The 27,070-nt window shown below is 43.1% G+C and overlaps 1 protein-coding gene across 2 annotated transcripts in view; it reads left to right on the top strand.

Moving 5' to 3' along the window:
* The first annotated feature begins 4,117 nt into the window (after positions 1-4,117).
* Positions 4,118-27,070, top strand: part of znf536 (zinc finger protein 536) — a 170,853-nt gene continuing 147,900 nt past the window's right edge. The window contains exons 1-2 of one of the 2 annotated variants that reach the window (XM_028402376.1): positions 4,118-4,235; positions 25,355-25,442. The gene's annotated coding sequence lies outside the window, so the exon portion shown is untranslated. Of the gene's footprint in view, positions 4,236-4,838; positions 5,048-25,354; positions 25,443-27,070 lie in introns of those variants that run through there. The other variant, XM_028402375.1, reaches the window with a different exon arrangement.

The raw sequence follows: 27,070 nt of genomic DNA, 5'->3' as shown, positions 1-27,070 counted from the left end.
TACACTTTTGATATTGTGTTTGTGCAGATATATAAGTACATGTAGGCAGGTGGATCAAACCGACCTGAGGTCTGACCTCTGAATCTGAGTCTGAAAAAAAATCTGACTAAGATTCTGGAGATACTTTGAGTTTCATAAGAATAACAACCTTAGGTTTGCTTTAACACTGTGACACAAATGCAACAACAACAGACAAGAAGACCCAAACTGGGACTAAGTAAAGATACACAAACACATAGAAATCAAATCAGTATCAAAACAAGGATAATCTTGACCTACTATGCAGAACATTGTTCTTAATCAATTAGAGTCAGATGTTTTCATTTAAATATATTTTATTTCTGCTCTGGGCAGACATTGATTCATATGATTTAAATTAAAATCACACTGGTTATCGGTCAAAGGCACTATACTTCCTGCTTCTCCACATTCATCAAGCCCGGACAAGTTTGATCTTGAGTATATGCTCTATCCTGGCAAATAAAGAAATACAGCGCTCCCCGAAGAATCACAGATTTGTCTGTGATGAAATCTCCCGGCTGGGCTCTAAATATTTGCCCGTGCTGTATTTGTGTGAGCATTTCATTAACGATCAGAGCTGACAAACATGCACACTCATTGACCCCAGTCATCAGGGGAGAGCCTGAGACAGTAGTGTGTGTGTGTGTGTGTGTGTATTTGTTGAAAATGTAAATGCCTCACATGAGGAATTGATGTCACCAGCTGAGGAGACCGACGACTGGAAATGAATCCGGTGTGGTAAACATTTTCCATAGCCAGCGCTCCTGGCTGTTATTTAAGGCCCTGTCAGAACTTGAAAGTGTAATTGATACAAATTCTAAAGTTTAATTTTTAAAGTTTACAGTCACAGAGGGTTCAGAGCTTCAGATTGTTTAAAATTGCACTCACTCCCTTTTCATTATAGCAGGATAGTCTGAAAACATTTGTTCATCAAAGGGTTGCTACAAATTAGACTTTGAGAAACTCAATTTGAAGTAAAGAAAAGCATTTCTTTTCCTCTTGGGGGAAGCCAAAGTCTTGGCTGTGCTTGCATTTAAATATACACTGGGCATAATATCTGGCTTTTAAAAGACACATGCAGACACACAAACAAAAAAAACAGTATTGGAACCTTGCTATCATATTGCACCCATTCTTGTTGTGTCTATTAACAAAAAACAAAACAAAAAGGGCCTCTGGAGATGTTAAGGAGCAGGAGGGCATGTTGTAAATCTGGGCTCGGTGCGGGGCATGAAAAAAAGAAAGAGAGAGAGAGGGACAGTGAGTCAGATAGAGATGGCCAGAGCAGTGGAATAACATCTTAATCTATCAGAGAAGTGAACAGTGGCCGGTCTGTTTTTGGAGCACGCTGTCTTGGATGACTCCCAAGCAGAGGGGCAGGGAGCGGAGCCATCTTCAGCTGCTAGTCACTAACATGGCAGTAATAAGGCAGTGATGACCCTCCCAGGACTGCCGGCCAACACTCCCTCTGCCTTCAGCACAAACACACTCACACTCACACTCACACAGGCTGTGCAACAGAACAGATAGTTCTGTACAGCGGCTTATATCTCTCACCGAATCCCATTCATTTTAAATGAAAACTCCTTTTACTGTTACACCTCAGATTCACATAACAGGTGTGACGTTAGGTTGAAATGTCATAAGATGAGGACTAGTCATCGCAGATTATAAAGTAAAACGGCAGTAAATGTGATGTTGCTGCACCTGTTGCAGTGAAGCACTATTATTATGTCCATCACTCACACATCATTAGTTTATATGTATTTCAGATCTGAGCGTTCTTGCAGCATATAGCTGTTTAGACTGAAGATGAGGATTCATTAACATGTAAACAGCAGATAAATCTGCCTATTTGCCCGCAAACACAAATACATGTAATTATTTTATATTCGATCCTCACAGAAGGTGAGTTCAGTCCCTGGTCAGTGCTTATTAGAAGGCAATAGCAACCACTAGCTTACATTTTTATATGTTGCATTCATATTTTTGCTTGCATGTTAAAAACACTGATTCATATGTAGATGAACTGCCCTGAGATGTCACATGTGATGTGATTTAGCGCCACATAAATAAACTGCAGAGAGATCCGTGTCGGCCTGTATACAATACACCTGGCAAACACTTTCTGCGTGCCTGCTTACAACGTGGTATATGGTGGTGTGCCTGTGAGAGTACAACACTTCAGTGCCACGTATTGTTAGAAATTTGCATGCTTAAGTCCATATGGCAACTTCCTTTTGACCTGCTTTCCCATCCCCGATGGATTGTCAGGGCTGTCAGCCGATAAAGAATCACTTGACTTGCTATAACAAGTTCAAAAGGAGCTGATGACGCGCTGTTGATCCATGGAGAATCGGTAAAAGAAACACCCCTACTGCTTTGCTGCTATCACTCCCATAGAGATAGCCATATTATTGATGAGGAATGGTTATGCTAATTTCTTTAGGGGAGGAAAAGTTTTTTTTTATGTTGGAAAATGCTCAAAAAAAATGAAAGAAAAGAAAAAAAGAATTTTATATGCATCAAACTGAATTGAGTATAACCATTTAAAGGAACAGCATGGGAATCTGATTTTCATAGTGCATAATGAATGTAGGGTATCTTTTAAAGAAAAAGATGTGTTTTGTCTGGGAAGGGGAAGAAAGACGGTATTTAGGCTATCTATTAATGTCTGGGAACACACACACACACACACACACACTCACACAGAGCATCTTTTAAAAGACATAAATATTTATCATCAGTGCCAACATGGTAAAAAAAGAGAAGTATATCTCAATATGCCTGATAATTATCACATATGCAACAAGATGTATGTGCAGTTTTATAAACAGTACATTCCTCAATGTGAAGTTAAATAATAATGATTCTAATAAGCTGCAAGGTGCGGATTATTTTCACCCCCAGATGGAGTGTCATGTGCTCTCTGTCAGAGTGACCATTTCCATGTATCTGCTCTCTCTCTCTCTCTTGCTCTCTCTCTCTCTCTCTCACCATCTCTGACACATACAGCATGGCACAAGCAGCATGGAGAGGGGAGAGGATCATGAGTGTGTGTGTGTGTGAGAGAGAGAGAGAGAGAGAGAGAGAGAGTGAGAATGTGTGTGTTATGTAGGGGTTGGAACTGGGTTACACACAGGGCTGTTATGAATATGACCCCGAGATATTCCATTGTGGGCCCATGTCCGGTTCTGCGGACATTTGATAGCATCTCAGTCAGTTGGATTAATGTGTGTGTGTGTGTGTGTGTGTTGGTTCGACATTTTGAATAATCGAGGCTTGTCTGCCGTCATCCCGCCACTAGCTGTCAGCAGCACCGTCTGTCTGTCCGTCTTATCACACTCTTCAGTGCTCTTACATTATAGAAAACAAGCTGTCCGCGCAAGAGAGCACTTGATACTTTTTTATTATTACCAAACCGTTCCCATAATTACCCCATAATCATTATATAATCCTTTAACAAAGCCTCCATTGAAGCCCTGTCTTTTGTCAACGCTGGGACACTGAATCTATAATTGCATTATTCAGTCTCTTCCACCCCCCTATAGAAGCATAATATATCAAAACCATCGTGGAAAAGGGGAAGCTTTTAGTTGCAAGAAACACTCCAGTCTGCGCGGGACGTCTTCGTGCCTTTGCGTCTTTTTTTAATTTTTTTATAACGGATCGCCACCAAAAAAGAAAGTTGTGCCAACTCCAAGTTTGAAGGCTCCTGTTGGAAATATACCCCCCCTCTCCAAAAAAAAAAAATAACCAAAAGTATTCTTTAGCAGAGTGTGCGCCTTGAAAAATCTTCCTAGAAATGCATTGGTTGTGACCGTACCGGTCGCATTATTGACATGTCATATTTTGTAATAATTATGTTCATATCCTATTGCGCTTCAAGGCAGCAAGAATAAATCGTTAAAACAGTGTGGAGAGAAAGAAAAAAGGCAACAAAAAAAAGAAAGAGCGAGTCCCCGAGGAGCGGTTTTGCGTTTGTGTATGCATGGGGATTGGCAGCAACAACGAGGCTTATTTACATTAAATACGCCACAAGGTTACAGTGCAGATAGATGAGCGTCATTTTTATCACTCATTACTTCTCTTAAGCGGTGACTGACGCTCAGGACGCAGAGGAGGAAACACTCATTTATCCTGGAGTTTCTAAGGCGAGGAGGAGAAGAAGAAGAAGAAGAAGAAAAGGGGCTGAAAACAGTTTTGATAAAAAGGTGAGTGATTCTACTTTTTGGAGTGATTTTACACTGACCTGTGTGTGTGTGTGTGTGTGTGTGTGTCTTTACGCGGAAAGGGGGCTGTTATCCCATGCAGCCCCGGTTTTGACGCTCGGTGCTTAATGGACAGAGGGCAGATTTCTAAATAATAATAATGAAACAAAAAAAGAGTGTTTATGGGCAGTTCAAGGTCAGAAACAAAGTAAATCGCCTGTTTTTCTCTTGGCACGACACCTGGGGAAATGTAACAACGAGGGGATTATTTCTTTAAACGCGGTTCAGATCACCGCTGGGCTCATCAGCTGCTTTTTTTATATCCCGTCAACGGCGAATGCCGCAAGACCAGTCGGGGCTCTGCTTTCTACAATGGAGTGCCTTTTTTAACGGTACAATGCATTTCACCTACCAGATAGGGGGAGTCCAAGCTGAAAGATGAAGGGAATATGCTGATGCCTGGCGATCGGCATCAATGCAAACGTTTACTGATAGCAGACACAGACCGAAGGGGACAGAAAGAGAGAGAGAGAGAGAGACAGAGAGAGAGAAGTAATAAAGCAGCATTTCTTCTTTTTTTATTATTTCAAACTCTGGATGCGCGGCAGGGAGCAGTTTTAAGAGAGAGGATCGAAGGAGTGGACAATCTTTAACAGGTCCTAAGCGCACTTTTCAACACCCCCCCTCTCCCGTCATCCGACAAGAATATGATCCGGTCAAATCATATGGACATGCCTCATTATTCAATGAACACTATTTCCCACAACGCATCGTTTACGCGCAGGAGTTAGCCGGCGCTTCGCCAAATTTAAAAGGTAAGAAGTGTGGAAGCTTATAGTACGCAAGTGGGGTCTTACCGGGGGGTGGGGGGTGCTTTACTCGCTTGGAAGTCAGTTTTGGGGAGGATTGGGGTTGTTTGTGTGGGAGCATCGCAGCGGGGGTCCCTGATGTCTCCCCAATCATGATTAGAAAATAACAGTGCAATTATCTGTAGCGAGTGACGATCGTAAAAAAAAAAAAAAAAACGACGACAAAATAGCAGCTGGGACCCAGACACGGGCTGCCCGTGTTCGACACCTTGCAACTCAGCGCCGTAATAAAGTATTTTTTTAAAATCCAGCAGACATAAAATTAAACATAATGTGTTTTTTTCGGTGCGTGTTTGTGTTTATGGTTGTGCGTGCGTGTGCGTAAAAACGCATTCGAGCGCACGGCTTCTTCTTTTTTTGGTGTAATATAGCGCATAGAGATCCAGCGATCCATCCAAGCAGACTTTTTAAAGAAGTCCAGCCGTTGTTTCCCGTTAGGAGTGTGCACGGAAAACTTTTTTTTTCTCTCCCGATACCTCACACCCGAGCTGTAAGAATGCAAGAGGGGCGATTAATAAAGTTTACCGGTGCGTTTGCCACCACGTGTCAAAACTTGTGAGATGGAAGAAGAAGAAGAAGGAGAAGAAGAAGAAGAAGAGCCGGTGAGACCTGCCATTTTGTGCAGTGATCGACCTCTTATGAATAAGCAGCCTCTGCATTATGCTTTGAGGAGAACGTTTTGATGGCATTCAGACGAGGGGGGTAAATGTCACACTATGTGCAGACTAAGGCGCATATTAGCGGCGGTGAAACTGACGTTTTTTTAGGAAACGCTTGTCACTTTTGACAGGGATGAGGGTCGGGGTGAGGAGTTTATGTTTTTTAAAGGGAGAGACAAGGGGGGGAAAGTTAGAGGCAGTCGCAGGAGGCTACAGGAGACTGATAGGCATCCGTATAAAATGACGGAGCCCATAGAGCTAATATTTTTCCATTGGATTGAAAGGGTGTGTGTCATGTCATTGCATGCTTGCTTCCAGGAGTTTCAACTATACATTCTATAATTTTAGTATAGGGTAATTTATTTTTTTTAGGCACATCCTAAATATCCAACAGCTGGACACACACACACACACACACATCATGTTGAATTAATAAATAAAAACATAAATTCAATTAAAAATGGCACCAGGGATGGATGGAAGGCTTGTAATCCCATTTAAAAGCCTCCGTCTGTATCGTGCTCCTTGGGTGGGGAGGTCCTTTTTCCCTTTTTTTTTCTTCTCATGGAAGTGGAGTTGTGACCCCTGAGTGATCTGACCTGGGATATCCACCCACTTTTAACAGCTACCAGCACTGCACAATGACAGCGGCGAGACACACGCCAGGTCTTTCTTTAAATACTCAACAATGTCCATCTCGTTGTTTCTTTAACCTTTTCCTAAAGTTGTTATGAGCTAAAAAAAACACAAAACAAAACAAAACAAAAAGTTGCTTCTTCCTCAGATTCATTGTGCGGCGAGAGGGAGAAAAAACGAATAAATAGATGAACTGTGCGAGCTGAGATGCTGTCATTGTGTAATGGTATGCACAGGGCGGATATTATGTCTGAAATAGTGTCTGGGCGTAAACCCCTTTTGTCAGCTCCTTTCAATCCCTTATTGGAGAAGAAATATCAAATGGATAACTGTCCCCCCCCATCACCCCACCACCCCTACCCCCTTCAACCTCTGCTGCTCTGACAGTGCAGCCTGCCTCACAGACCTGTTTGCCCTTTGCTGCACCTCTGTGCGCTGCTGCTACAAGTTGAAATGTTGTCATTCTTTTCCAGTGAAATATTTGGGAAGAGAGATGGTGTGTTTAAGAAAAAGGCCTTGCTTTGCAGACTGGCCTGTTAGTGGAATTTATGGAGTCGAATTATGTTGTCAAGGCCTCTGTGGGTTGTTATTTAAGATGCTTATATATATGCAATTTTTGCATTTCAATTTAACATCCTTCATTTTAATTTGCCATTCAGATAATATGTATTAAATATAAAGATGTATTGGATCAATTCTCAGCAAAATATTTTCTCCTGCTGCAACTTTCTGACACATCCCAATCTGGATGTGCTCTCCGGAGCCAGTCTGTTGCGGTCGCCGTTGATCTTGTAGTTGTTGCTTTTCCACCTGTGTCTATGTCAGTGTTGCTAATGGGGGGTGAGGGGGTGCACAAGCTGTGAGTGACTGCACCGATACACGTCTCTCAGTTGCGAACGAGGGAGAAGGGAGTGATGAGAGAAAGAGAGAGAGAAAGACAGAGAACATGGCATGCAAAGGATGGTATCAAATCAGTCCTCTTTTCACCGCGCCGTCAGTCAGACAGTCAGACAGTCAGTCAGTCAGTCAGCCAGGCAGCCTCTCAGTTCAATGTGAACACTTGACTGAAGCCACTGTGTTGTCAGTCTGGCAACCTGTTTGACATTTTTTGGGGGAAAAGGAAACAGAAAGAACATCTTATTTAGCAAACGTGCATAAAGGACGCGGCACGTGAGCAGACGCCAGAGTGCCGTCGCACAAACACACAAACCCACAGTGAAGTGGTCGCACAAATTACATAATCTAGCAGTACGGAAAATTTGTGTGTATAATCGCTTGGACAATGCATGAATTCAAGTTACTCTGTGATATATATGTATGTGTGTGTGTGTGTGCACAGCAGACAGGCAGCATCACTGTGGCTACTTGATCTCCTTCTCGTTGTAATTATGGGGAGAGGGGCTCCAGCTGTACAGGCTGCAAGGCCAGGGTTCCCAATCCACTGGGATCAGGGCGGTGGTGGGCAGGCAAGATCAGGCCAGCTCTGCTCATCAGCCAGCCATTAATTGATATGTGCAGTCATTGTGAAAGCAACACCCCCGTCCTCCTCCTCCTCCTCCTCCTCTTCTTCCTCCTCCTTTCTGTTACCTACTGCTGCTGTGGTGGATACTGCCTGTGTTATTTCTTCATTTCCATTGTGGTTGTCCTGTCTTCTTCACTGTGCCAACAGGGCAAGGTGGCAGTGTACACACACACACACCACTGTGTATGTGTGTGTCCCATGGGTGGGGGGAGAGGAGGGTGCTGTAGCACACAGGCGTGAGGCAGGGTTGAGCCTTGTAGCTCCATGACCTTGATCTCCAGAGGTCATGTCACACACAGAGAGATAGAGAGAGAGAGAGAGGATGTTGGTGAGCTGGGTTTGCAGTTGCCGTCTGGGGCTAATATGACAAGCGCACAGACAACATGGGATGTGAAATCCAAACAGTTTTTTTACGTCAAACTTTTTCTAAGAAGCAGGAATTGTGAGAGGAGGGGGAAGTTTTTAACAATCAACAGCAAGTTTAACACACTGTTAAATGCTTTACCTCCGTCTTATTTGCCATTCAAAATATGGATGATTCCATAGAAATAAATACGCTATCAATTTAAATGTGTGGATGATCAGGCTTATTGAATCATCGTTTAAATGAGTACAGTTTTCTTCCTGTTGGGTGGTGCCTCATTCTATATTTTTCCTGGTATGCCCCTGAGAGCTTGATAAGAACTGGTCGGGGAGGAGCGGTGTCGGTGGACGAGGTGGTGGTGGTGTTGAGGTGGGGAGGGGGTGGGGGTGGGGGTGGGGGTTAATCACGGACGTCAGTTTGATCTAAGAATAAAGAGTGTGGGGCAGATGAGGCGCTGACAGATAGGCTTGACTCAGTCCTCTCATGCCGGGGTGCCATCACAAGGAGCGTCTGCCTGTCTGGGCAGCCGGGTGGTGGTGGTGGTGGTGGTGGTGGTGGTTGAAGACGGAAGGGCAAAGGGTTGGATGTGGGTGCAGGAGGGATCTTTATTTTTTGTCTTTATCAGAAGAGTTTTGTGCAGGTGGATTTGCAACACAGTGTCCAGGCGCTGCTCTGGCCTTGCCTTTTTTTTTTTTCTTTCTCTGTAATTTCACCAAGGAGGAATGTGCACAGTTGTTTGCTCCCGTGCTGAGACTCTCCCTGGCATTAAGGCATTGCCACCCCCACCCCCACAACCCCCACCTTTTCTTTTTTTTTCCTCAAAGTTCGTTAGCATTTTGGATTTAAGGATGCGATGTCAGAACTGTTTTTCCCCTTTTGATGTGTCGAACGGCACTGTGTTTTCAGCCGTGTCATTTCCACAGACAACAGCTTAACACAAACAGGCAAGCACACATCAATCAGAGGTCCTGAAGCAGAGAATTGTTACTGCTTAGCATTCAGCCGTGCTCGGCTAAGACAGTGGTAAATACCTCTGTGTGTGTGTGTGTGTGTGTGTGTGAGAGGCAGGTTACCTACTTCACATACCATCACTGACTGCAAGGCACATGTCATGTCTGCTCTTTAGCTTCTTCTGCGTCTAGGATGTGACCTCTGTAAACTTCCAGTCCTCTGCTAATGAGCACAGCAAAGTAGCACAAGATGGAGGGAGAGAGGAAAAAAAAGAGAGAGAAAAGGGAGGGTGTGAGAATGCTGGAGAGAACTCCTGCACCTTTAATTATGATCAAGAGGTTTTCACCAAAGGACGGAGGCGTTCCAGTTCTGTTGCACTCGTAAATCTGGCCCCGGATGCCGTATATTGTGTCGAACGATTACTGTACACCATTATAGTGCATATTCAACTGCCTCTCCAGCACCTGATTTGCATAATTGGATCTTTAATGAAACTTGCCTTGTGGAACAAAAAAATACAAAAAGAAAGATGGGGAAAAAAGTAGTGTTGTTGTTGGTGGTGGGGTTACATGTAGATGAATGCTCCCTCAATATTCGTTGACTTTTTTATTTTTGAAAGAATGAAAGTAGACAGACAGACAGATGATTTGACAGTAAGACAGACAGACATAAGAAGAGAGAGAAAAGTGACCTGCTCTGGCCCAGGCGCTCGCACATCAGCGGCAGTGCTACAAATAGGATGAGAAGTGACTGTGAAAGCTGTACATTCCCAGCCAGGTCTCGCGGGTTAAGACTACAATAGCGGGATATTCTCTAGCCCAGGGGGGATTTCAGCTCCTCTTCTGTCGACACTCATTGCACCAACTTGTTACTCAGGGAAGATGGCTCTTTTGTAGAAGAGCCGATTCCACGCTTGCCTGGTGGAATTCCTCTGTTGCAAATATTTTGACAAAGACTAATCAGGAGCCGTTGTTTTTTTTATTCTCCGTTTTTTATTTTTTTTATTTTGTGGGTATGGGGATGTTGCTTCTTGCGCTGAATGAGTGGTACTTTTTTGATTTTAATTACACTCTTTGCATTGTGCAGATTCATAGTGTGCACTTATGTGCCTGCAAGTTCCACTCCCTGTCTCTGCCACTTATTTGAGGCAAGGCATCTAATTGCTAAACTAAATTGTCCCGTCTGCCCCGGCCTTCGGGAGGTGAAGGTTAAAATCCTGCTCGTGCCATTTTTAGCCGCGGATAATAGCAGGTTATTTGTCCCCGCTGTTTAAAACTGAGATGTGGGGGAGAAAGAAAAAAAAATCACATTTTAATCAACGTGAGTAAAACTATTAAGTCGCCTCTCTTGTTTCCGTCACAAGTGCTCCTCCACTCCACAGTAGGACAGCTAATCGAGCGCTAATGTTAAAAAACACCCAAATGTTGATGGTGCGTTAAAGCGTTTTTCTGCTCGCTTAGCTTGCCTGTGAGTGAGGATTTCTCTCTCTCTCTCTCTCTCTCTCTCTCTCTCTGTGTGTGTGTGTGGATGTATGTTTCCACTCCACATCTGTGGGAGTGGATCATGTGTCAGAGTGGTTTACAGGTGGTTAACAGGGGCAGAAGCTCTATAGAGAGGTGGAGGAAAGGCAGGCAGGGTTCAAGTACCTCCGAGGCGCTGAACTGAGCAATCCCAGCATCAGAGAGGACCCTTCAAAAGCCTCCTTATCGCACTCCTCGCTACACCATTTCACTCTCTGCCGCAGCCTCTGTCATCTCTTCATCCTCTTTCCAAATCTTAACCTTCCTATCTGCCATCTTTTTTAAGACTCTTTATCAGCACTGTGTACTTGTTGCTGAAAATCACAATAAGTTAGAGATCAGCTGACGCTCCTCCACGTCTCTGAAGGTGGAAAATCTGCGTTCTTTCAACAAGTAAATTAACTCCTGACAAGTTATTGAAGATTTTTGATGTTTGAAAAGGAGCAAAAAAAGATGTGTTTTTTAATTGTCAAATCTACTAAAATCAGCGCACGGCAAGGAGAAAAAAAAACCTATCCACATCTGTGGAAAGGTAGATCCGGAGAGAAAAGAGTTATGCAGGCAGAGTGATGACAGGAGAGAGTGGGAGAACACACAGCAAGCAGAAGGAGCGAGGCGCACACACACACACATAGAGACAGAGAGGAAGGATGATGTACTTAACGGTATCTGTAGGCTTCCTTCTGAACAAGCTGCTGCCACAGATCCTGGGAGCCTGCATTGATAAATTCGGTTTGATAAAAGTCACTGAAATGCCGGCCTGTCTGCACACCTCTATTAAGCGCTGGTACATTTGTCACAGCCAGTGGAAGTCAACCAAAGGGTTTTAATGTCACATCAGGCTGAATTAAAGACTCAATCGAAAGCTGTGAAAGGTTTAAGTTTTTATTTCTGGTGACAGTAGTGGTGGTACAGCTGTGGCTGGCGCTAAAGATTACTGGGCTCCAGTTGATCAAGGCAGTCGTTTTACATTTTATATTTGTCTTTTGGGAATTTTGTGATTATTTGCTGCTCATTTTAGCCTGGATGCTCATTTTGTATCTGATGACTTTGAGCAAAGGGGGGGTGGGGAGAGAGTGTGTGTGTTTATGGGGGTGGTGGTGGTGGTGGGAGGGAGGAGGGGGGTGTGTTGAGGTTGAGCTAATCTCATGTCTGGCATTATTTTTCTAATTTATTATTATTAATCAAGAGAAATTAGATCTGTGCTGCATTAATCATCAACATTCCTTAATATAGCAAACTGAGGGAGCATTTAAAAAAAGGCTGCATTTAAAAACATACACGCTTTCCCCCCTTGAGAAGCCCTTTAATACCACATTACTGTTTTACATTTATGCAAAAGTAAATAAGTAAACCCAAAAGGCAAATGAGCATTCCAGGCTTTAAACACACAGTCTTCTGTAAACGTCTGGCGCAGCAGCGACCACATCTCCGAGGCGTAGCTGCCGAGAGACGAAGGATTGCTACTGTGCTTTTTTTTTCTTTAAAAGGTAAATATGTGTCTTACTTGTTTATTTTTGCCCTTATTTGAGGTCATGGTATTCAAAAACAATTCCTTTTTTATGCTCTTTATGGAACAGCATTACTGTAAGAAGGCAAAAGACCTCTGTTAAATACCAAAAATATTAGGCAAGCTTAGAGACTTTACACAAATGAATAGCACAGGGAGGTGGTGGTACATCATCTGTATTAATAAAATAAAGGTGAAAACTCTCAGCAACTGTTAGATTCTGAGGAAGATGCTGCTTAAAACTAGACTGCATTTGAAATTATGACAAATCTATTAAACTTGAATCATATTGTAAAATTTCATGTTTACTCATATGAAAAACGTACATTTGCAATGTTAAAGAGCAAACAAACTCAGAGGTATATACATACTGAGAATGTAAGTTGATAAGACAACAGAAATGTTTCTAGGAGACCCCCAAACAACTGTAACCAATCTTGGTCCGTCACTTTTTGGGGGTCCCCTGGAAACATTTCTGATATGCTGTTTTCACTGTTTCTTGTTGTTTGGTTGTGATGTCTTCTTGATTTGATTGTGTTTTCTCTATTTGCATGTTGTTTTCCTAATTGGCATTGTGTTAAGACCATTAAAAAAGAAGGTGACCCTCTGTTTCTGAGAGCTGGTATATGTGAGCAAGGAATGCAAGAAAATGTAAAAACCAGACAAAATTTGACAAAATATGATGTTGTGTATAGTAGAAATATTAACATTTCCTGTCATATTACATATAATAGGGATGCTGAAAGAGCTCAAATCATTGCAGTTAAAAAAAGCATCTGCAAATAGCAACACCACAAGTGAAATCAGAAACGGCACAGATATTAGCAACCCAAGCAATAACATGCTGCAGTGGCAAAAATGATGACCAAAACGTTTCCAAGGGGACCCCAAAAAGTGATGAACCAGGCTGGGCTTAAACCTCTGAGCAGGGTGATCACATGAAAAATGGTATATTCCCTAAAACACTGATGAGTAGCGCACTTAGGTACTCAAGTAAAAGCTTAAACAAGCTTGACTAAACTAGGTCCGTCACTTTTTGGGGTCCTCCAAAAAATTCTACAATACTCACAGTGCGTTTCTTCAAGTTTCCTCTTTATGTTTTCCTAATTTGCTTGTGCTTTGTGTATTTGCATGTCTTTTGTTGACATCTCTTGGCCACTGAAACAGAACAACAAAGATAAGGTTTGGTTAGCTGATACACTGATATATCAGTCCTGCTAGCTACAGTCCCATTTTCTGCACCTACTGCTTTTGAAACCAACAATAAGAAATGAGAACTTAATGAAATTCATCCAAATATATTTGATCTTTTCTTCTTCTTTTTGTATTTCCTTTTTCTGTCCAAGGACTCACACACACATGCACGCACACTCACAAACAATCAGTTGATCCCACCTGGTGTTTTATTTAATTAGGTAAAACACACATTACATGTGTGTGGGCGCACGCAAGCGAGCATGTGTGTTTGTGTAAGTGCATCAGCTCGCCAGGAGCTGTCAGTCTTTCATGAACTACTTTAAAAAGTGTTGTGTGTTCAAGGTGGAAACTAAATACTATTTATCTATTTTTTATCTGCGTTATTACTGGGGTTGAATTTCAAAAGAGAGCTCTCTGATGTGAGAGAATTCCCCTGGCGACTGGCTCTTTCCTTTAATACCTCTTTTAAGTCATAAGATGCGCTCCCACCTCTGCTGTAAAAGAAACCTTAACACATCTCCCGCAATTTCCGACAGTTTTCTCAAATCATCTTTTTTATTTTTATTTCTAAATGGCCCACCTCATCATCTTCTCTCTCTCTCGCCCCACCGCCCCTCCGCCCCTCCGCCACCTCCTACTCATCTTCCCTTTTCTTCTTTGTTTTCTCCATGTCTTTTTTGTTATTATTATTATTCCTGATCCCGAGCCGCAGTTGTTTTCTTTGCGTCATAACTGCGTTTTTCGGTCTTTTGTTGTGTCGTTCACACCGTTTCGTAGTAATGGGGAGAGAGTTAAGTGGAAGTGCTGGGGCTGGGGGCCCTTGTTGGGCTTGTCTGTCGGCTGCTGCGGTAAATAGGACTGTCAGATGTGCACAATGAGAGAGAGAGAGAGATGGAAAGAAGTAGAGTGAGTAAACATTTTCAACGCTTGCATGCATTGGGTGGATGATGATGGTGATGATGATAGGCTCAAAGGGTGAGAGCAAGTTTAGACCTAAAGTTTTATCACCAAAACTTTGAGGTCATCTTGAACAGATCTGCTGTTTCATGTTGAGGATGGTTTCTTTGGCTGGACTCTCTGACAGTGTGTTATTGTGCCTCTGTGTTGTAGAAGCAGCTGGAAAGACCTTTCAAACTAAAGAAAAGGAAAGGAAGGCTGTCATTGTGACCTCATGTTGTTGAAGTGCAAAATCAGTTCTAGCCAAACAGCCAATAAAAGGTGAAGAAGCTTGTTGTAGTTGGGAGATGTAGACCACCTTTTCTGAAACCTAACCAAGTCATTTTGGGTAATGCTCCAACTAAGGGCTTGGAAACCAGGATCCAGGTTTAAAGTAAGGAGTATTAGTATTTGTAGACCTTCTCCATCTTTGGGTGAAGTTTGTAAGACTTCGCCCAAAGAGGCACATAACTCATTGACCACCAATCTATTGTCATACATGTGTTAAGACGTACCTTTTTTCACTTTATGTCTCTAGTCATATGAGAACATATTGAACTGTATGATCACTTTTCTGGCTATTGTTATCAGCCATTCTCTCAGCCATTGCTTTAATAGGTAAAATGTTGTCATGGGCTGTAGAACTGTGAGCTGAAATTTTATAACGAGATCCAGAGTGAACCTGGTCAGGGTTCTTGAATTGCTGATATTACAGAGCGGCTCCATCAAAAAGCTGCATGGCAATTTGTACACTTACATCCCCTTCCTGTCTTGACTGAACGTTTCCACACTCCCTTAGCCAGAACTTCCACCGTCACAGGAAGTCCTACAACTCTCATATCCTCCTCATCCCGGCCACCCACCAACAGGACAATCTCACGGCAGAGCTGCTTCGGATTAGGGATAGAAGAGGTTTGCTCTACAAATCTGAAGTTGAGGTAGAGTTTATTTCTCTCTCTCCCTCTTGTAGCCTCCGTCTCTCTGATTGCCGATCAGCCCCTGAGGGCTTTGAGGCGCTCTTGCTAGATCCCTGTGATTAGAGTAAATGGCCTCTCCCCCCACCCCCCGTTCCCCCTTTTTTTCACCACAGATCAGAATTGGTTCGCAGGGCAGGGGTGAGGTAGACCGATGAGGGTGAGGTGAACAGCGCAGCAGAGAGCGCTGAGAGTGAGGATGTGGGAAGCGCTGATGGTGTGGGTTTGATCACAGCTCATTGTGGGTGATGGAATCCTGCAGTTGTAACATCAGGTTTATAATAAAAAAACTAGCCTTAAAATGACAATAAAAAGAAACCCAATGGTAAAGTAAATAGAATCTGATAAATAGGCAGTCCTGTGAAGTTGCCACTGTAGTGGATGGATCTTCGCTCCAGGCAGTGTACTTAGCAGACCTGACATGTAGTGTGAGCCTGCAGGTGCTGAATCGTCCATGTGCATCTTCCTGTGTGCTTTTCCACAGTGTGCTGTCTCACTGGTATGTACCTGCGACTGTCTGCGACTGTACTGTTGGGAGTATGGGGGTGTTGTGTGTGCATGTGTGTTGGGGGGTGGGGGTGGGGGGGGGGGAGCATTTGATTCAGCCATTACTTGTGTTCATGTGGAGCCCGGCAGAGGTCAGTCTCCTCCTCAACACCCCTTTTTCATCCAATTTCTGAGGCTGCGGGCGGCCGCTTGCCGCGCTTTTGTTGCCGGAGGTAATCTGTGAAGTGATCTTAATTATGGAGGTTCGGCCTGTTCCTCTCTTCCCCCACCTCTTCCTCCTCCTCTCTCTCTCTCTCTCTCTCTCTCTCTTTCCCTCTCTTCCTCTCTGTACACGCTTTTAATCAAACAGTGTAGTTAGCTCGTAATGAGGGCGAAGGAGCACGTGCGCTTCTGCTTACACATGCTGCGAGGCTTCGAGGAGGAGGAGGAGGATGAAGAGAGTGAGGAAGGGTGGAAAGACAAACCATAATGCAGTTTCCTTGACAGGTTGTGTCGAGAAACAGTTATGGAACTCTCACGTTTACGTCGAGGTCTTGACATAGCCATAATGTGGGGAGGTGTGAAAAGTAGGCTGTACATTATATTCACTATAATAACCATATACGTGTTTCATTTTATGGTTTTCATGAAAAAATATAACAATTTTGTTTGATGGAATGAATCACCTGTACACCCTTTTTAAAACAGGACACTAAGAGTAGGAGAAGATAAAATGAAATGCCATACTAGTTAAGAAGAGGATTTTGAGAGGCCTGGAGGGAAATAGGGGAAGGGGGCCAAAGGGGGGTGGGGCAAAGGGGAGAGGGGGGGTGTTAGAGAGGGAGTTAGATGGGATCCATTACACATAAACAGCCTAGGCATTGATGAGATGATCCGACGAGGATTAGGCCAACAATCCTGATGGACACTGAAAAGGTGACCACACGGGGAGGGGCGTGTGTGTCTACATGTAGACATTTGTGTGTTTGTATGTGATTTGTAGCACAATAACGTAAGCTGTATGCCTATGTTATAACAGCGCATCCACCCTGTCCCCACCATGTGCGGGGAGCCATTTCCAGGTCACAATGAGGTCAAAGGGTTGACGGTTAGGGCAGAAATGCTAGAGCTGTGATGTACATGTGTGTCGTTTTTGTGTTGGTTGTGAGAATTTATTGCCATTAAAAAGACTGAAGATTCGTAGGAGTGTTGGTATTGAGGTGAAAACAAAAATCATCCGACTCGGGGATGTTTTTAGGATAATTTCTCTCACTGAATCAACTGGCTTCCTGTGTAAGTGCAGAGGCTTGTGTCACTTTTTTGTATCTGCAAGGCGCGTGTGTGTATGTGTGTATGTGTGTGTTACAGTGATGCTGCTAATTCCTCCTGGGTCAAGAGGCGGGGTCGGGGTTAAATGCTGTGACAGGGGAGGTCAATGGTGATTAGCTGCCATCTGAACCTAATGGCTGGATGCTGAGGAGAAGAGGAAGCAACAGGAAGAAGAAGAAGAAGAAGAAGAAGCTCACAATTTGCTGAAATGATTCGTTCTCACCCCCCCTCCCTTCTTCCTTCCATCCTCTTTTTCCTCACGTCCTTATATTATTAAAGGTTGCCTCTGTGCTTAAGTAAGGCAAAGCAGATGGCCCTTTTCATAAATCATGCTTATAAGATGATAATAGGCGTCGCCGCCCTCTATTCTCCCCATCTCGTATGGCACAGGGGTGCCCTCGGTTTTCCTCAAGGCCTGTGATTTTTACCAAAACTCTGATTATTTTACTGACCCGGGAAAGCGAAAGGAGACACCGAACAATGATCGCAAGTCAAAAGATAAGATTCAGCGCCACCTCCCCTGTCTGTCTCTCTCTCTCTCTCTCTCTCTCTCTCTCGTCGTCATCATCATCAGCGTTACCCCCCCTAACTTGTTATGTTCCCGATCTTGGCGCAAAGTTGCTCAGAACAGGATGTTAAATATATAGCATGGGGAGGGGAGAAGAGAGAGGAAGAGCGATGGAAAAAAAAAAAAAAGAAGGGTGTGCGTGCATGTGCGCCTTGGATTATGTCTGTGCTGTTGCACTATTCCTTGATGTATGCACCATGTCAGGCAGTCATTGTCTCCTGGGTAAAGAATGATAGTTCAAATACCTAGCATCTCTCCCCTGGTGCTCCAAATGCTTGCCTTTGAAGTTTTTATAATCCATCTGTCATCTGCGAGCAGGGAGGGCACATGTTCTGTACCACTCAATTACCAAATTCTCTTTTTGCCAACTACAATGAAACAGGAAGCAAATAATATGGGCGACCCTGAAAAAGAGAGAGAGAGGGAGAGAGAAAGAGAGAGAGAGAGAGAGAGAGGAGGGGGTGAATAGAAAGAGAGAGAGAGAAAGAGGGAGGAATTGCTTGAAATCCTGCGTTCCTGACTTTCTCACGCACTTGATTGTGTCCCCTCGCTGCCTCTCATAACAGGAGAACAAAGCCTGTTTGTTGTGGGTGGAATGCCTAAAATGCTTCCTACTGTTACAATTATGAAGAATTTGATTGAATGTGTATTGTTTCAAGGGCTTGGTGATTTTGATCATTTTTTTTAAGTGCCTTAGATTGTTATTCTGCTCCCCCACGAGAAATAATAACCAGTCACCTAATCAAATTCCATTTGATATAAACATTTCATTTGTTATAAGGGCCGGTCAATGTTGTGAATAGCTTGTGTTTGTGTGTGTGTGTGTGTGAGAGTTATAAAAAAAGAAGTGTTTTGATTATACATTATTCATCGCGGACGCTTAAAGATGCATTTTGAATGGCTTTTTGTCAGCAGCTGGATGGAGTATCTAATGAAGTTTGCCGCAGTTCTTGGTGTTAAAATCGTCTTTAACGCTTTGTTGTGCGTCGCTTTAAAGCAGCGCTGAGGCAACCAGGAAAACTTCAGATGACTGTGTTGGAAAAAAAAAAAATAACAACAGCAGCAGTTGCAAATTAAGGCACTGAAACATATTTCATTTACATACGCCACAGGCCCCTTTTAAGGTGTCTACCTTTTTAATTCTTTTTCTCTTTTTTTCATATTTAACACTCAATACGAAACAATAAAAAGCCTCAGATCTCTGTGTCTGTATCCTCGTTTACATCGAAAATCCCCCCTACCACCACCACCACCACCCGCACCACCCCCCCACCTCTATCTCAAAGCATCCTCACTGGGAAGAAGATGAAAAGATTGTTTTGAGAAACTCGAAAGGAAATTTGACATTCTTTGGTTGCTTCTGAAACTTCCAATATTCTGCCGTAATTGTTTCATACACGTTATATATCTTCATTTGAGGAGGAATTGGGTGTTGGTTAGGGGGGAGGAGAGGGGGGAGGTAGATGAAGAACACGTCGGCTTCTTTCTTCCTGAATAAAAGGCAGCAGAACCCATCTGGTTGGGTGATCCACTGCTGGCCCTCTCGCGCTCATCGCTGAAATAATACTCCCTCTAATGACTCCCGCATATTCTGAAATCTCCCTTTTGAAATTGGTCTTGGCAGATTATTTGCAGGTACTTGAGTTGCATCTGTTTGCAATTTTGCAAATGTGGAAGACTTTAATGCCGGCCAGGGGCGGGTAGCGGGAGAAGAGGCTATTTTAATCCCTGGGATAACACCGGCTGTCAGTGTGTGTGAATGGGGCCTGAGCCTGCAACCTTTAAGTCTAAAGTTGACTCGTCTCTACAATAAGTTTATCTGTAGATGTGCATGTGGGACCTTATTCATTCAGTCGAATAGAAGAGTAAATGCACTGGATGGACTTGCAGCAGATTACCAGAGGTCGAAATATGATACATGATAGTATAACTTAATGTAAGTGCATTTACAGGGGTTGCAGAAATCCCTGGACGCCTGGGAGTTTTTCACTTATTTATATTGTCCAGCATAAAGTGCAGTGATTAGCGAAGCTAAACCAAAGCTGAAATGATTGTGATTTCAGTCCCTATTATTTCTACCATGTGGTGAGCAGCTGACCAGCTTAAGCCTCCACAACCCCCCTCCCCTCAGCCTCCCTCTTTTAAAACTGTAATAAGGTGCCCTATTGTCCTATGGCAGGGAGTACCGGGGCCACAGTGGAGAGCCCACCCCGGCTGACTGTAATTGCATAGGTGGTTACAATTACATTAATTACATATTTCATCAACACTGTTTATCCAGCCGCATGGTAAATGAAGAAGCCAAACTTTTAACTATGTCTTTTGTTTTTGCATTTCTTGCCCCCCCCCCCAACCCCTCCCCTTCCTTCACTGTTCCACCACCACCACCACCACCGCCGCCGCCGCCACCACTACCTCCGCCACCCTAACCCCACTTTCTCTTTCTTTTTTCTTTCTTTTTTTGTGTGTGTGGTTGTTTTATTAGGAGCGAGGGGAGGGGAGGTGCCAGAGAAGGAATTATGCTGAAAGTGTATGCCTTGCAACTTTTCCCCTCCCTGTTGGAAATGTTTATTTGAACAGTAAGCTCATGATTTGAATATTTGTAATCCATGCTTAAATTTACAGGCCAGATGAACTTTTTGGCACAGAATGGCAACCATAAGTAGGATTTTGAGAAAAGCTTTACAAAATTTTAAGCCATGTGCAAGGCTTATATAATTTAGAAGGGGGGGAAATATGCACAAATAAAACAGGCTCTGTCTTATTTACTTTACACTCGCAGAAAAAAATGGCATCATATGGCCTCTGACGTATATATATATTTATATATATATGAGCTAGTTATGTCTTCCTGCTCCTTTCTAAAGGTAACAAACAGCTGTGTGTGAGTACTTGAAGGAAGAAATAGTCCCAGAGGCACAGGCACTTGAGCTGCTCTGCTGTGTGTTAGATGTATATGAGTGTACTCCATATTGACTTGTGCTGCCGGGGGAAGCCACCCATCTTCTAAAGCAGGGAGGTGGGTGTCAGGGCGATAGAGGAAGAGAGAGAGAGAGAGAGAGGTCAGTGAGGCAAGCAGAAGGAAAAGGAAGACTTTCTTAAATGATGCTAATCAGTCCAGAGGGGCCTGGCCCTCTCTCCCTCATCAGGCTGCTGTAATTCAGATGTGCTGAGAACCTGGAATTAAATGTGTCACTGTGAGGCGCGCGCGTGCACACAAGAGTGTGCACGTGCATCTGCCAGACTCTGTTCGCCTCGCATCTGCCCATGTGCGCGCGCGAGCGAGAGAGAGAGAGAGGGGCGTTTAGGGGTTAAGTAGAACCAAATTAGTCGATGGGAGAACTAACAGCAGCAGTAGCTTTCTGTGTGGCTACTTCTTGGTGAATGTCAAGATGATTTAGCTGCTCTTCTGCTCGCCGTCTGTCTCTGAGCGCTGGTCCTCCAATCACCGCTCCGGGCTGTCTGTTTTTTGTGGCCCTCCATGCAACAAATGAATATTAAATCTACTCCGGGAAACCTCACACAATGCTAGAGGAATGGTGCCGCCCAGATATTCTGTAAAATAACATCAGTACAGCGTCTGCTAATAGTTGAAAAGGCTTTTATTTGCTCAGTTGCTTTCTGGATTTCATTGATCAAATTTGAAAAAAAAACAATGATTCTAAAGGGGACTCTTGGCTTTTGCATAGGCAGGCTGAGCAATACATGCTGTTAATAATGTATTACTATCATCTAAAATTTGCATTGCGACTGTGCTGATGAGTGTATCATGTGTTGTTGTGAATGGTGCCTGTATATTCTTGTACCATGTGTATGTACTACGTTGAGAAAGATGTGAGAGTGGTGAGGGGGTGTGAGTTGTGTGTGTGTGTGTGTGCACAGGGACGCCAGTTGGGCTAACAGCTGAATCATGGCTCAGCCGCTGCCCCTCGTAGTCCTTGGCAGTTAGCGGTGTGAAAAAGCCTTCTCTTTGAGGGCATTATATAGATTAATGTGCTGTGCCTCGGGCAGAAACACACACACACCTCGCCAGGGAGGGATCCTGACTCTCTGTGTGTGTGTGTGTGTGTGTGTGTGTACAGAAGAGAATCTGAGGACTACAGCGGCGTCGGACTGTTGAGTGTACAAGTGTGTGTGTGCATACTTGTGATTACGTGCATATGTGTGTGTGTATGTGGATGTGAGAAGAAGGGACAGTTTGGGGAGGTGGGGGTGGGGGGGGGGTGCTAACGAGAGAGTCATATGAAGGTACTCTGAGTAAGCTGTGTGTGAGAGAGAGAGAGCGAGCGAGAGGCTTTGGTGGCATCCATGTTCACAGAATATTTTTCATGATTTGTTCAAAAGTGGAAAAGTGATAATCGAAATAAGGAAATCTGTGTTCAGGTATCTGATCTGTTCAATTCGAACCCAAAAATGCAGATTACATTCTTAAATTCTTGCTTAATGCATCATTAAACTAAGAGTGTGTGCAATTAATACACCATAATAATCATGATAAAGTATTCCAGAGTTAAAGGCCGGCTGCAACTCTTTAAGCACCTAAATCTGGGGAGGTGGGAGTCATATGGGGACGGTATTTTTATGTGAATTCGTGTTTATGAGGTAGGTGACCAGAGAAGGTTTATCCTTTTAGCTGAGTGTAACTGGTGTGTATCTGAGCCTTGTGATAGGCAGAATCACAACAAAATGCCACAGCTGTTGAGAGAAAATGCAGATGGAAAAGTACAGCAGTGCTCCAGCTGACGTTAAAGGCATAAACCTAGTAAACAGGATACTTAAAACTTTTAAGCCCCCCCCCTCTCTCTTTGTGTATTTAGTAATTGCTCATATCTTGGATGCTTCTCCCTTTTCCTCATTTTACCCCCTTTTGCTGACAAATATTAAACATATCAAGACATAAACACATTCCATTCGCAATCAGGCCCATCTGTGGAGAGGTTTGAGCATGTGATGTTTTTTCTTGCCTACATATATATATATAGGCATGCATATGCCATACCCGTATGCAATATATTAATATATGTGTGCCTATGTGCACTCATGTACTCATGTACTCATATGCAATTCTCTCCAGCCACTGGTCTAAATAACCTACTTTTGTCTGACAACAGCATCAAGACATGGAGGTGCACATATGCAGAAAGCTATTTGGAAAGGCCTCCTCGTAGCTGTCAGCTTTTATTATGCGCTGAGGTGTCATGTTTGTTAGGAAGCTGAGTGCAGATGGCAGAGTGGAAGAAATGGATCACTAATTTTAACAATGATTAATGAACAGAGATGGAAAATGAATTACATCGGACTATTGGAGGCAAGGAATATTTTCTCTGAAAATGTTAACTTCGGCTGCCAGGCAGCCGGCCGTGTTGTGGGAGTATATTGAGGAAGGGGGGGGTGTGTGTGTGTGAGTGTGTGTGCATATATGTGTGATTGCTCGTACGTATGCATGTGTGTGCGTGCACTAAGGTGCAATTTTTTTCCCCTGCATCTTTTGTAGAATCAACACTTCACTGCTCTTGCCTATTACTTTCCCGCTCGCCTGCTTAAACACTGCCAGCTTTATACACATTGCCCCCCCCCCCCCACCTCAACCTGTGTGTATTGCTCTACCAGTTAAGGTACACACTCTTTAATAAGGTAAACACAGGAAAGGTTAGACTGTCTTAAAATGTTAGCTATTTTCATTATTCTGCAGTGCACTTTATATCAAATCTAGAGATGTAGCAGATTCAATCGAGTGTTAGCAGCTACAGCCGTGATGTTTTTTTTTTCCACTCCTATTGAACAATAACCTGTCTGATGCATCTGCTCATCCGTGCAACCTGTTCGCTCAGATTTTCACATACAAAGCAGCATCTGCATCTTAATTGAAGGATGGACACCTCCTGATAGGTGACATTTTATCAGCATATTCATCATCAAGCCACATATGACAGCGTTGGCATCATGCAAGACGCGGCGCTCCTCGTCGCTTGGTGATCTGAGAGGAACTCCTCTCTTAACTTGTAGGAGACCCCCCCCCACACACACACACACCTCCGTCTCCAACCCCGATCACCCTGCCTTGTAGTTTGTGTCTGCGTCGATGTTTGTCTGGTGGGCGGCTGGTGGTGCAACGCGGTTTAATAGGTAGATGCGAACTATTTTGAATTTAATTAATCTCCTGATGGGAAATATGTAAAAGGAGAGAGAGAGAGAGAGAGAGAGAGAGAGAGAGAGTGTTCAAGCAACATTGTTTGTGTACATGTGTGTGTGTGTGTGCAAGGGAGTCAGAAAGAAAAAGAGAGAGTGAGACACGCAGAGAGAGAGATCTCAGGTTACAGCAGCATATGCTAAGCACTAAAAACATACACAATGCCTTTGGTGAACAAGGTAGTCGGTATGCCCTTGGGAGCCAATTTAGATTGTGACTTAAGGCAACATCGTGGCTTTGTGTGTGTGTGTGTGTGTGTGCGTTCACTGTGCGAGTGTGAGTTTTACTCTTGACGCTCCATTGAAACAGTAGTGGTGGGTAAATCTGGGTGGCCCTCCTGCAGACCCTCCACATCTGTCCCCCACATCCCACCACCCCCCACCCACCACCACTGTTGTTAGGACTGAGCCAGCTCCTCCATGCCTGGCTGCATCCTTTCCTTTTCTTCTTCTTCTTCTTCTTTTTAGAACCATGTCTGAGAGTCCAAATTTTGTAACAAATAATTCAACATTTCCATATTAATGCATCAGAGAGAGAGAGAGAGTGTAACCTACACAAACCCTGTGACTGACAGGTGATCTTTGGGAGTGCAGGAACAACGCAGCATCGGGCGTTTAGCTCTAAGATTGAAGGTAAATATACAAACCCGAGATCTTCCAGATTACCATCTAAGCAAACTTCAACAGATTTAAGCAAACGTTTGAAATGTCACAAAAAATGAAATGTAAATCAGAAGCAGTTTAGTCAGCTGTGTAGAAATAGGTAAATTAACTTCTTCTACAAAGAACAAAGCTATTTTAGTGTTTTTTTTTGCACCTCACCACGGCACCAAAACCTACCAAAACCTTGTTTTTTTTCTCCACACACATTCAAAGTCAGTTTGTTTTTTTGCTGTCTTTAATGGGAGAGGTTGATGTATTTTAGGTTGATTATTTGTCTGGTGTTAAGCAGCGAGGCTTTAAGACTGGGTCAGATAACATCCTCTCTGCTCAGCTTCTCAGGCTCCTTTCTGCTCATGAGAACAAGACTTCCTGTTTTTTTTCCCAACTTCAAATTCATATTTTAATTCTCAAATGATGTGATGATGTGCATGTTAGGTGTATGATTCCTGGATATTGCAGTGTCAAATTATAAGATATAATAATGAGAAGAAAGTAACAGATTGATATACATAAGCAATTACACTTTATGTATTTGTTAGGTTATTTTTGAATGTGTAAATTAATGGTGTGTTCACAGGAAGACCTGAGGGAAAAAAAAAAGCTGTGGGTTTTTTTTGTGGGGAGGGGGGGGCATTTTTTTTATTATTATTATTGTGTGTGTATTTCTCTCCTGTCGCTAGTGTTGCAAACTTGTCAAGCTTCAAATGCGGGTGACTGTGAATTTCCTGGTGTGTGTGCTTTGTTTACAGGCTCTTGTCGTCCCACCTTCTGTGAAAGCTGTCGGCGCTCTTCCTGACATCCGGCGCTCGTTTGGAGGAGAAGGCGGCAGTCACGCAGGTACGATCACACCGATTGATCATAAGGGAAAGGGGGTGGGGGGGTGGGGAGGATATTAAAGGTGTCTGTCACATTTACAGACCCACACACTTATGGGTTGTTTCATTTAAATCTTTATCTGAGGGTGGTGGGGGTGCTTTTTAGGCAGCTTCCCAGATGTCTCTGTCTGGAAAGGATCTGTTGGTGGGGGTCACTCTCTGGAGTACTTCAAAGTTAGAGGACAGTGTTTTACTCATATATCACCTCGTCGACAACTCATAAATAATTTGAATGGACAACCTTCTAGCCACAAACCCATTAGACTTTCATCACAAAAATATATTCTCGCTCGGACTGTGATTTGACAGCTAAATATACCACTTTGACTGCAAAATGAACACTTAAGGCAGCAGACGTTAAAGATGTTTTTTCTATCTACACCTCTACTTCTCTTGGAGAATCACATATTTTTTTTCAAACATGAACTCTTATAACTTTTTAGCTTTTTAGCTAGGTTATGGCTGAAAATGAAACACAAAATCATATTTAACCCACCCACAATCACTGAAAAATGTATTTTGAAACCAACACTGGGTTTGCAATTATGTACGGTAGGGGTTGTAATACCATTTGGTACCTCAAGAGGCGACAGTGAGTCACTTCAGCATGCTGTCTGCCATTAGCTAACATGAGAGGAAGAAGCAGTGCTGCCTTCTTTTGGCCTCTGGCCTGAAAAGAAAGGCACGTGGTGTTTGGAGGAGTTACATTACTTCTAAACTGTTGATAAGTAATGAAGTTTGACGACAGACTTGCAGCGTTTCATCTAAACTGGTAAGTAGAGCTACTAATGCTAATGTTGGTGATGTAGCAGTAGCTAATTTAGCTGTTTGATAAGAGGTTTGAGTACAAGGCAGTGCACTGAGCAGTCATTGTGTGGCATCAACAACGCTACAGAACAGTTGATTCAGTTTTAACTGAATATTAACATTACAAGACTTGAAAACTTTTGTGCATGTGGGAGCTGATACCGAGCCAATTTGTCACATTCATTCACAATCGTAGTTCAGACCAAGTCTCCATATGTGATGTCTTTTGGCTTTTACCTCATTCACGATTAGCCGTTTTATGTAGCATACAAGCCGTGCATATTGACCATAAACACATCAGTGTGTAGATAATGATAACACACAATTTTGTTGATTTCACTTGTCTTGCTCGACACTTGATTGATATTGACCTGATTCATTTCATATAATACAGTTAAAACTTACATTTAATGTAGTAGTGTAAATAAAAACTATACACCTTTAAAGGTCAACTGAAAAAATGCTTTAAGACAGACATGATGCAGTTGGCATTATCATCAGCTGAAAGGTTAGATATTTTGGCTCTGTTGAGCCAATAGAAAACAGGGATATACATTTATTAGGTAAATTTAAGTCGTGGTTCTTCCATTATTTCCTCTGTGTGTCCAGGAGAGTGATGGTCCAGGAAATGTATTGTGTAGTTTGATTAGCAGCACAGGTGTAACAAAAGCTAGCTGCTATGCTAACTATAGAACTCAAATTGACGGAATCAACTTGATTTGCATGTTTAACTGTGATATTATATCAAAATAGTGCCTGTTTTTTTTTTTTTTTTTTAATTTT

Source organism: Parambassis ranga, chromosome 3, assembly GCF_900634625.1.
Source record: "Parambassis ranga chromosome 3, fParRan2.1, whole genome shotgun sequence".
NCBI classification, from domain to species: domain Eukaryota; kingdom Metazoa; phylum Chordata; class Actinopteri; family Ambassidae; genus Parambassis; species Parambassis ranga.
The sequence above is the reverse complement of the archived record's forward strand: the minus strand, read 5'-3'. Positions and strand labels throughout refer to the sequence as shown.